A 7,701-nucleotide genomic window follows, 5' to 3' on the forward strand; every position below is an offset into this window, starting at 1 on the left:
TTCTGTTTTCACTGATTAACATTTTTGTCTTTGTTCTGACTGCTGCACATGATCATGAATCTAAAAGAAAATAACTTAAAGAAAAACAAAATGAAAGAAAATAAAAATAATTTATTAAGGTTGGGTTGCCTCCCAACAAGTGCTTCTTTAACGTCATTAGCTTGACCGTTAGCTCCTTACAAAGGTGAGTATGGTCTCAGAATTTCGCCCCTTACAGTGAACTTTCTTCCTGTCTTCTCATGAATGATCTCCACATGCTCTAGAGACAGGATACGACTCACTGTATGTGGTATGACTGGTTTCTTGGTGAAAACAACTCTCATGCCAGGGGAGAGGCCTTCAGTGGAGACTTTCTTGTCTCTCCAGCCTTTAGGTACTTTGGTGCACGAATTTTAAATCACACTTTTCACAACTCGTACCACTAACCAGCAAGTGCACTGGGTCGTCCAAGTAATACCTTACGTGAGTAAGGGTCGAATCCCACGGAGATTGTTGGCTTGAAGCAATCTATGGTTATTTTGTAATTCTTAGTCAGGATATCAATTATAATTATCAGTTTGGATTGCAAAAAATAAAAGAGCATGAATTAAATACTTGTTATGCAATAATGGAGATGATGTTGGAGTTTTGGAGATGCTTTGTCTTCTGAATCTCTGCTTTCTCCCTGCCTTCTTCTTCACGCATGCAAGGTTCCTCCTATGGCAAGATGTATGTTGGTGGATCACCGTTGTCAATGGCTACCATCCGTCCTCTCAGTGAAAATGGTCCAGGTGCGCTGTCACCACACTGCTAATCATCTGTCGGTTCTCACTCATGTTGGAGTAGGATCCATTGATCCTTTTTGCGTCTGTCACTACGCCCAACCTTTGTGAGTTTGAAGCTTGTCACAGTCATCCAATCCCTGAATCCTACTCGGAATACCACAGATAAGGTTTAGACTTTCCGGATTCTCAAGGATGCTGCCAATGGATTCTAGCTTATACCATGAAGACTCTGATTAAGGAATCCAAGAGATACTCATTCAATCGAAGGTAGAACGTAGGTGGTTGTCAGGCACGCGTTCATAGGTTGAGAATGGTGATGAGCGTCACGGATCATCACATCCATCATATTGAAGTGCGAATGAACATCTTAGATAGAAACAAGCGTGTTTGAATAGAAAATAGAAATAATTGCATTAATTCATCGAGACACAGCAGAGCTCCTCATCCTCAACAATGGAGTTTAGAGACTCATGCCGTCAAAGAGTACAAAGTTCAGATCTAAATTGTTATGAGGTATAAAATAAATCTCTAAAAGTTGTTTAAATACTAAACTAGTAACCTAGGTTTACAGAAAATGAGTAAACTAAGATAGATAGTGCAAAAATCCACTTCCGGGGCCCACTTGGTGTGTGCTGGGGCTGAGACTTGAGCTTTACACGTGCCTAGGCTGTTTCCAAAGTTATTCGCCAACTTGTAACCTGTTTCTGGCGTTTAACGCCAGAATGCAACATGGAACTGGCGTTGAACGCCAGTTTACGTCGTTTATTCTTGAGCAAAGTATAAACTATTATATATTGCTGGAAAGCCCTGGATGTCTACTTTCCAACGCAATTGAGAGCGTGCCATTTGGACTTCTATAGCTCCCAAAAATCCATTTCGAGTGCAGGGAGGTCAGAATCCAACAGCATCTACAGTCCTTTTTCAGCCTGAATCAGATTTTTGCTCAGCTCTCTCAATTTCAGCCAGAAAATACCTGAAATCACAGAAAAACACAAAAACTCATAGTAAAGTCCAGAAATATTAATTTTTTCTAGAAACTAATAAAAATATACTAAAAACTAACTAAAACATGCTAAAAACTACATGAAATTACCCCCAAAATGCGTATAAAATATCCGCTCATCACAACACCAAACTTAAACTGTTGCTTGTCCCCAAGCAACTAGACAAATAAAATAGGACAAAAAAGAAATCGAGAAGCAATAATATCTCAGAGTTTTAAGTGAAGCTCAGATTCCAATTAGATGAACGGGACTAGTAGCTTTTTGTTTCCGAACAGTTTTGGCATCTCACTTTATCCTTTGAATTTCAGAATGATTGGCGTCCATAGGAACTCAGAATTCAGATAGTATTATTGATTCTCCTAGTTTAGTATGTTGATTCTTGAACACAGCTACTTTATGAGTCTTGGCTGTAGCCCTAAGCACTTTGTTTTCCAGTTTTACCACCGGATACATAAATGCCACAGACACATAACTGGGTGAACCTTTTTAGATCCCCAATTAGAGGTGTCCAGAGTTCTTAAGCACACTCTGTTTTTGCTTTGGACCTCGACTTTAACCGCTCAGTCTCAAGTTTTCACTTGACACCTTCACGCCACAAGCACATGGTTAGGGACAGCTTAGTTTAGCCGCTTAGGCCAGGATTTTATTCCTTTTAGACCCTCCTACCCTTGCCTTTTGGTTTTAAGGGCTACTGGCTTTTTCTACTGCTCCTTCTTCTTCTCTCTTTTTTTTTGCTACTTTTTCTTGCTTCAAGAATTAATTTCATAATTTTTTAGATCATCAATAACATTTCTCTTGTTCATCATTCTTTCAGGAGCCAACAATTTTAACATTCATAAAATTCAATATAAAAAAATGCACTGTTCAGGCATTCATTCAGAAGACAAAAAGCATTGCCACCACATATAGTTAGTTAGAATTTTCCTTATTAAGAACTCGAAAAAAATATTGCCTCCTTATTCTAAAAATCTGCTATTTTATTCATGTTTGATGATGATGAGAAAAATAAATTATAGCTTAATTGGAGATAAAATCAAAATAGAGATACTAATTACTACTACTCATATATAACTTCTAAGGTAAATTTCTAATAAGAACAATTATCACAGAGTTAAGGCTAAGATTAGAACTCAACAACCTTGAATTTGGGAGGTGGATGCCTCTTTAGTCTGTGGAGTGCTTGGCCCTTCAAGAGATAGCTTCTGGCGCTTCAGTTCCTTCAGTTCATGCCCTTGCTCTTCTTGTTCTCTAAGCAGTTTGCAGAGCATGCTGTTTTGATTTTGCTGTTCTTCCTTCAGTTGATCCACAACTTCTTGCAACTTGGTGACAGATGCTTCTAGGCGCTCCCAGTATTCAATTTGAGAGATTTTCGGGAGGAACTCCTGTGCTCTCCTCTTGATGGGTTCGTCCTGCACTTGTTGTCCTTCCATAGACTTTTTGGTGATTGGTAGCTCAACTGGGATGTACTCATCTACTCCTATTTTTATCCCAGCATCTTTACATAACAGAGAGACCAAGCTTGGATAAGCCAATCTGGCATCTTTGGAGTTCTTGTTTGTAATCTTGTAAAGCTCACAAGCAATCAGCTGATGAACTTCCACTTCTTTTTCTAGCATAATGCAATGAATCATCACTGCTCTTCTGATGGTGACCTCAGAGCAGTTGCTAGTGGGCAATATAGAGTGCCCAATGAAGTCCAGCCAGCCTCTGGCGACTAGTGAGATCTCCTCTCTTGAGTTGGTTCGGGGCACCCTTTGTGTTGGTTGTCCAATTAGCTCCAGGGAGACATATGTCCTCTAGGATCTTGTCCAAGTTCAGGTTCGATCTCATCATTCTCCTATTAAAGGAGTCTGGGTCATCTTGCAGTTGAGGCAGCTTGAAGATCTCCCTTATTTTGTCAGGGTGGGTGTGAACAATCTTCCCTCTAACCAGAGTTCTATAGTCATAGAATGCGGTTCCCGCTATTCTCTGCTTGTCCGTCTGCCACAGATTTGCGTAGAATTCCTGAACCATGTTTCTTCCCACCTTTGTTTCAGGATTAGCTAGGACTTCCCAGCTTCTGTTTCGAATTTGCTTTTGGATCTCCGAATATTCGTCTTCTTTCAGATTGAATTTAACTTTCGGGATCACTGACCTTAGACCCATTATTTTGTAGTAATGGTCTGAATGTTCTTTGGTTAAGAACTTCCCTTGATTCCAAAGTAGTTTTGGAATATTCTCTTTCTTGCCTCTTGAGTTGGTTTGTTTTTCCTTAGGAGCCATGATCTTAGTGGGTATTGGCTTAGTGATCACGGATAAACACACTAAACTTAGAGGTTTGCTTGTCCTCAAGCAAAAGAGAAGAAAGGAGAGGGATATGAGGAGAGCCAAGTCCGAATTGTGGAGGTGGGGGAGGCCGAACTAGGATTTAAAGGGAAGGGGGGTGGGTTTTCGAAAATTTTGAAGAAGATATGATTTGTAAAAGATAAGTATGATAGAAAAAGGATGCACTTTAAAATTTAAAAGATATGAATAATATGGAAGATATTTGAAAAAGATAGCTTTGTTTTGAAAAAGATGTTGTGAAGATTTGAAAAAGATATTGATGAGTTGAAAAGATTGTAGAAGGAAAAGAGATAGATTTGTTTTGAAAAGGATTTGAAAATAATTTGAAGAGGATAAAAAAAATGGGTTTATGAATTAAGATACATTTGATATCTTTTGAAAAAGGAGTTGAAAAATTAGGATTTGTAACATGTTTGTGCAAGAAATCATGAATTGAAACATAAAAAATAAAAAAAAAATTGAATTGAAAACAAAATTGCCTACTCCCCACAATCCTGGCGTTAAACGCCCAACTGCTGCATGTTTTGGGCGTTTAACGCTCAATTGGTGCTTGGTCTGGGCGTTTAACGCCCAGCTGTTGCTTCCAGTTGGCGTTAAACGCCAGAAACTCCTTTGTCACTGGGCGTTTTTCTGAACGCCCAGGATGCTGTAAATCTGGCGTTAAACGCCCAGAAGCTGCTTCTTTCTGGCGTTTAACGCCCAGATGGCTATCTCTACTGGCGTTAAACGCCCAGTAGATGCTCCTTTTGGGCGTTTAACGCCCAATTGTGCCTCTTACTGGCGTTTTCTTGCCAGTGAGCTCCTTTTTCCTGTTTTGTGCTCTGAATCCCTCTGTAGCCCTGTAAACTTGTGCAATTGATTCTTTACCTTGTTAATATTGAACTTATATGCTTTAAAAATAAATAAAATAAAGAATAGAATAAAATAAAATAACAGAAAGAGTTTTGCTAATGGCTGGGTTGCCTCCCAGCAAGCACTTCTTTATTGTCTTTAGTTGGACCTTGCTGAGCTTTTTAATCTAGCCTCAGCTTTGAGCATTCTTGCTCAATATTGCCTTCAAGATAATGTTTGATTCTCTGTCCATTAACAATGAACTTCTTATTAGAATCAATGTCTTGAAGCTCCACATAGCCATATGGTGACACACTTGTAATCACATATGGTCCCCTCTATCGGGATTTCAGTTTCCCGGAGAATAGCCTGAGCCTAGAGTTAAATAGCAGAACCTTCTGTCCTGGTTCAAAGACTCTAGATGACAGCTTTCTGTCATGCCACCTTTTTGCTTTCTCTTTGTAAAGCTTGGCATTTTCGAAAGCAGTGAGTCTGAATTCCTCTAGCTCATTCAGCTGGAGCAATCTTTTTTCTCCAGCTAATTTGGCATCAAAGTTTAGGAATCTGGTTGCCCAGTAGGCTTTGTATTCCAGTTCCATGGGCAGATGACAGACCTTACCATACATAAGCTGGTATGGAGAGGTCCCTATAGGAGTCTTGAATGCTGTTTTGTAAGCCCACAGAGCATCATCCAAGCTTCTTGCCCAATCCTTTCTACGGGTACTTATAGTCCGTTCCAGGATTCTTTTTAGTTCTCTGTTAGAGACTTCAGCTTGCCCATTTGTTTGTGGATGATATGGAGTTGCCACTTTTTGGCTAATTCCATACCGGACCATGGCAGAGTAAAGCTGTTTGTTGCAGAAGTGAGTGCCCCCATCACTGATTAGTACTCTAGGGACACCAAACCTGCTGAAGATATTTTTCTGGAGGAACTTCAGCACTGTCTTAGTATCATTAGTGGGTGTGGCAATGGCCTCTACCCATTTAGATACATAGTCGACTGCAACCAGAATATAAGTGTTTGAGTATGATGGTGGGAAGGGCCCCATGAAGTCAATACCCCATACATCAAATAACTCTATCTCCAAGATTCCTTGTTGAATCATGGCATAACCATGAGGCAGATTACCAGCTCTCTGGCAACTATCACAGTTACGTACAAACTCTCGAGAATCTCTATAGAGGGTAGGCCAGTAGAAGCCACATTGGAGGACCTTGGTGGCTGTTCGCTCACCTCTGAAATGTCCTCCATATTGTGACCCATGGCAATGCCATAAGATCTTTTGTGCTTCTTCTCTAGGCACACACCTTCTGATTATTCCGTCTGCACACCTCTTAAAGAGATAGGGTTCATCCCACAAGTAATACTTTGCATCAGTAATTAATTTTTTCTTTTGTTGCCTGCTGTACTCCTTGGGTATGAACCTTGCAGCTTTATAGTTTGTAATGTCTGCAAACCATGGTGTTTCCTGAATGGCAAACAAATGCTCATCCGGAAAGGTTTCAGAGATTTCAATAGAGGGAAAGGGCGCCCCTTCTACTGGCTCTATCCGAGACAGATGATCAGCCACTTGGTTTTCTGTCCCTTTTCTGTCTCTTATTTCTATATCAAACTCTTGCAGAAGTAACACCCATCTTATGAGCCTGGGTTTTGAATCCTGCTTTGTAAGTAGATATTTAAGAGCAGCATGGTCAATGTACACAATCACTTTTGATCCTACTAAGTAAGATCTAAACTTGTCAATGGCATAAACCACTGCAAGCAGTTCCTTTTCTGTGGTTGTGTAATTTTTTTGGGCATCATTTAAAACACGGCTAGCATAATAAATGACATGCAGGAGCTTGTCGTGCCTCTGCCCCAATACTGCACCAATGGCTTGGTCACTGGCATCACACATTAATTCGAAAGGTAATGTCCAGTCTGGTGCGGAAATAACTGGTGCTGTGACCAGCTTAGCTTTCAGGGTTTCAAACGCCTGCAGACACTCTGTGTCAAACACAAATGGTGTGTCAGCAGCTAGCAGGTTGCTCAGAGGTTTTGCGATTTTTGAAAAATCCTTTATAAACCTCCTATAGAATCCTGCATGCCCCAGAAAGCTTCTGATTGCCTTAACATTGGCAGGTGGTGGTAATTTTTCAATTACTTCCACTTTAGCTTGATCCTCCTCTATTCCCTTGTTTGGAATTTTATGCCTAAGGACAATCCCTTCAGTCACCATAAAGTGACATTTTTCCCAGTTTAAAACCAGGTTAGTCTCTTGGCATCTTTTCAGAACTAGTGTCAGGTGATCAAGACAGGAGTTGAATGAGTCTCCATATACTGAGAAGTTATCCATGAAGACTTTCAGAAATTTTTCCACCATATCAGAGAAAATAGAGAGCATGCATCTCTGAAAGGTTGCAGGTGCATTACACAGCCCAAATGGCATCCTTCTGTAGGCAAATACTCCAGATAGACATGTAAATGCAATTTTCTCTTGATCTTGGGGATCTACTGGAATTTGGTTGTAACCTGAATAGCCATCCAAAAAGCAGTAAAAATCATGACCTACTGATGCCAAGGCATCATAGGCTAGTTTCACTAGCATTTTTCTGTTAGTTTTAGTTGTTTTATGCATTTTCTTGAGCTTAAAGTAACCAAAAATGGTTAAATGAAGAACAAAGCAATGAACCATCCAAACAATATGATTTTGATGCAAATTCCATGAGTTTTAGTTATATTACTTAAATGCTATGAATGGAAGATTTCTCATGAAATTTTGCAAGACTTTGATGCA

This window comes from Arachis ipaensis, chromosome B08 (genome assembly GCF_000816755.2).
Source record: "Arachis ipaensis cultivar K30076 chromosome B08, Araip1.1, whole genome shotgun sequence".
In the NCBI taxonomy this organism is placed as follows: Eukaryota; Viridiplantae; Streptophyta; class Magnoliopsida; order Fabales; family Fabaceae; genus Arachis; species Arachis ipaensis.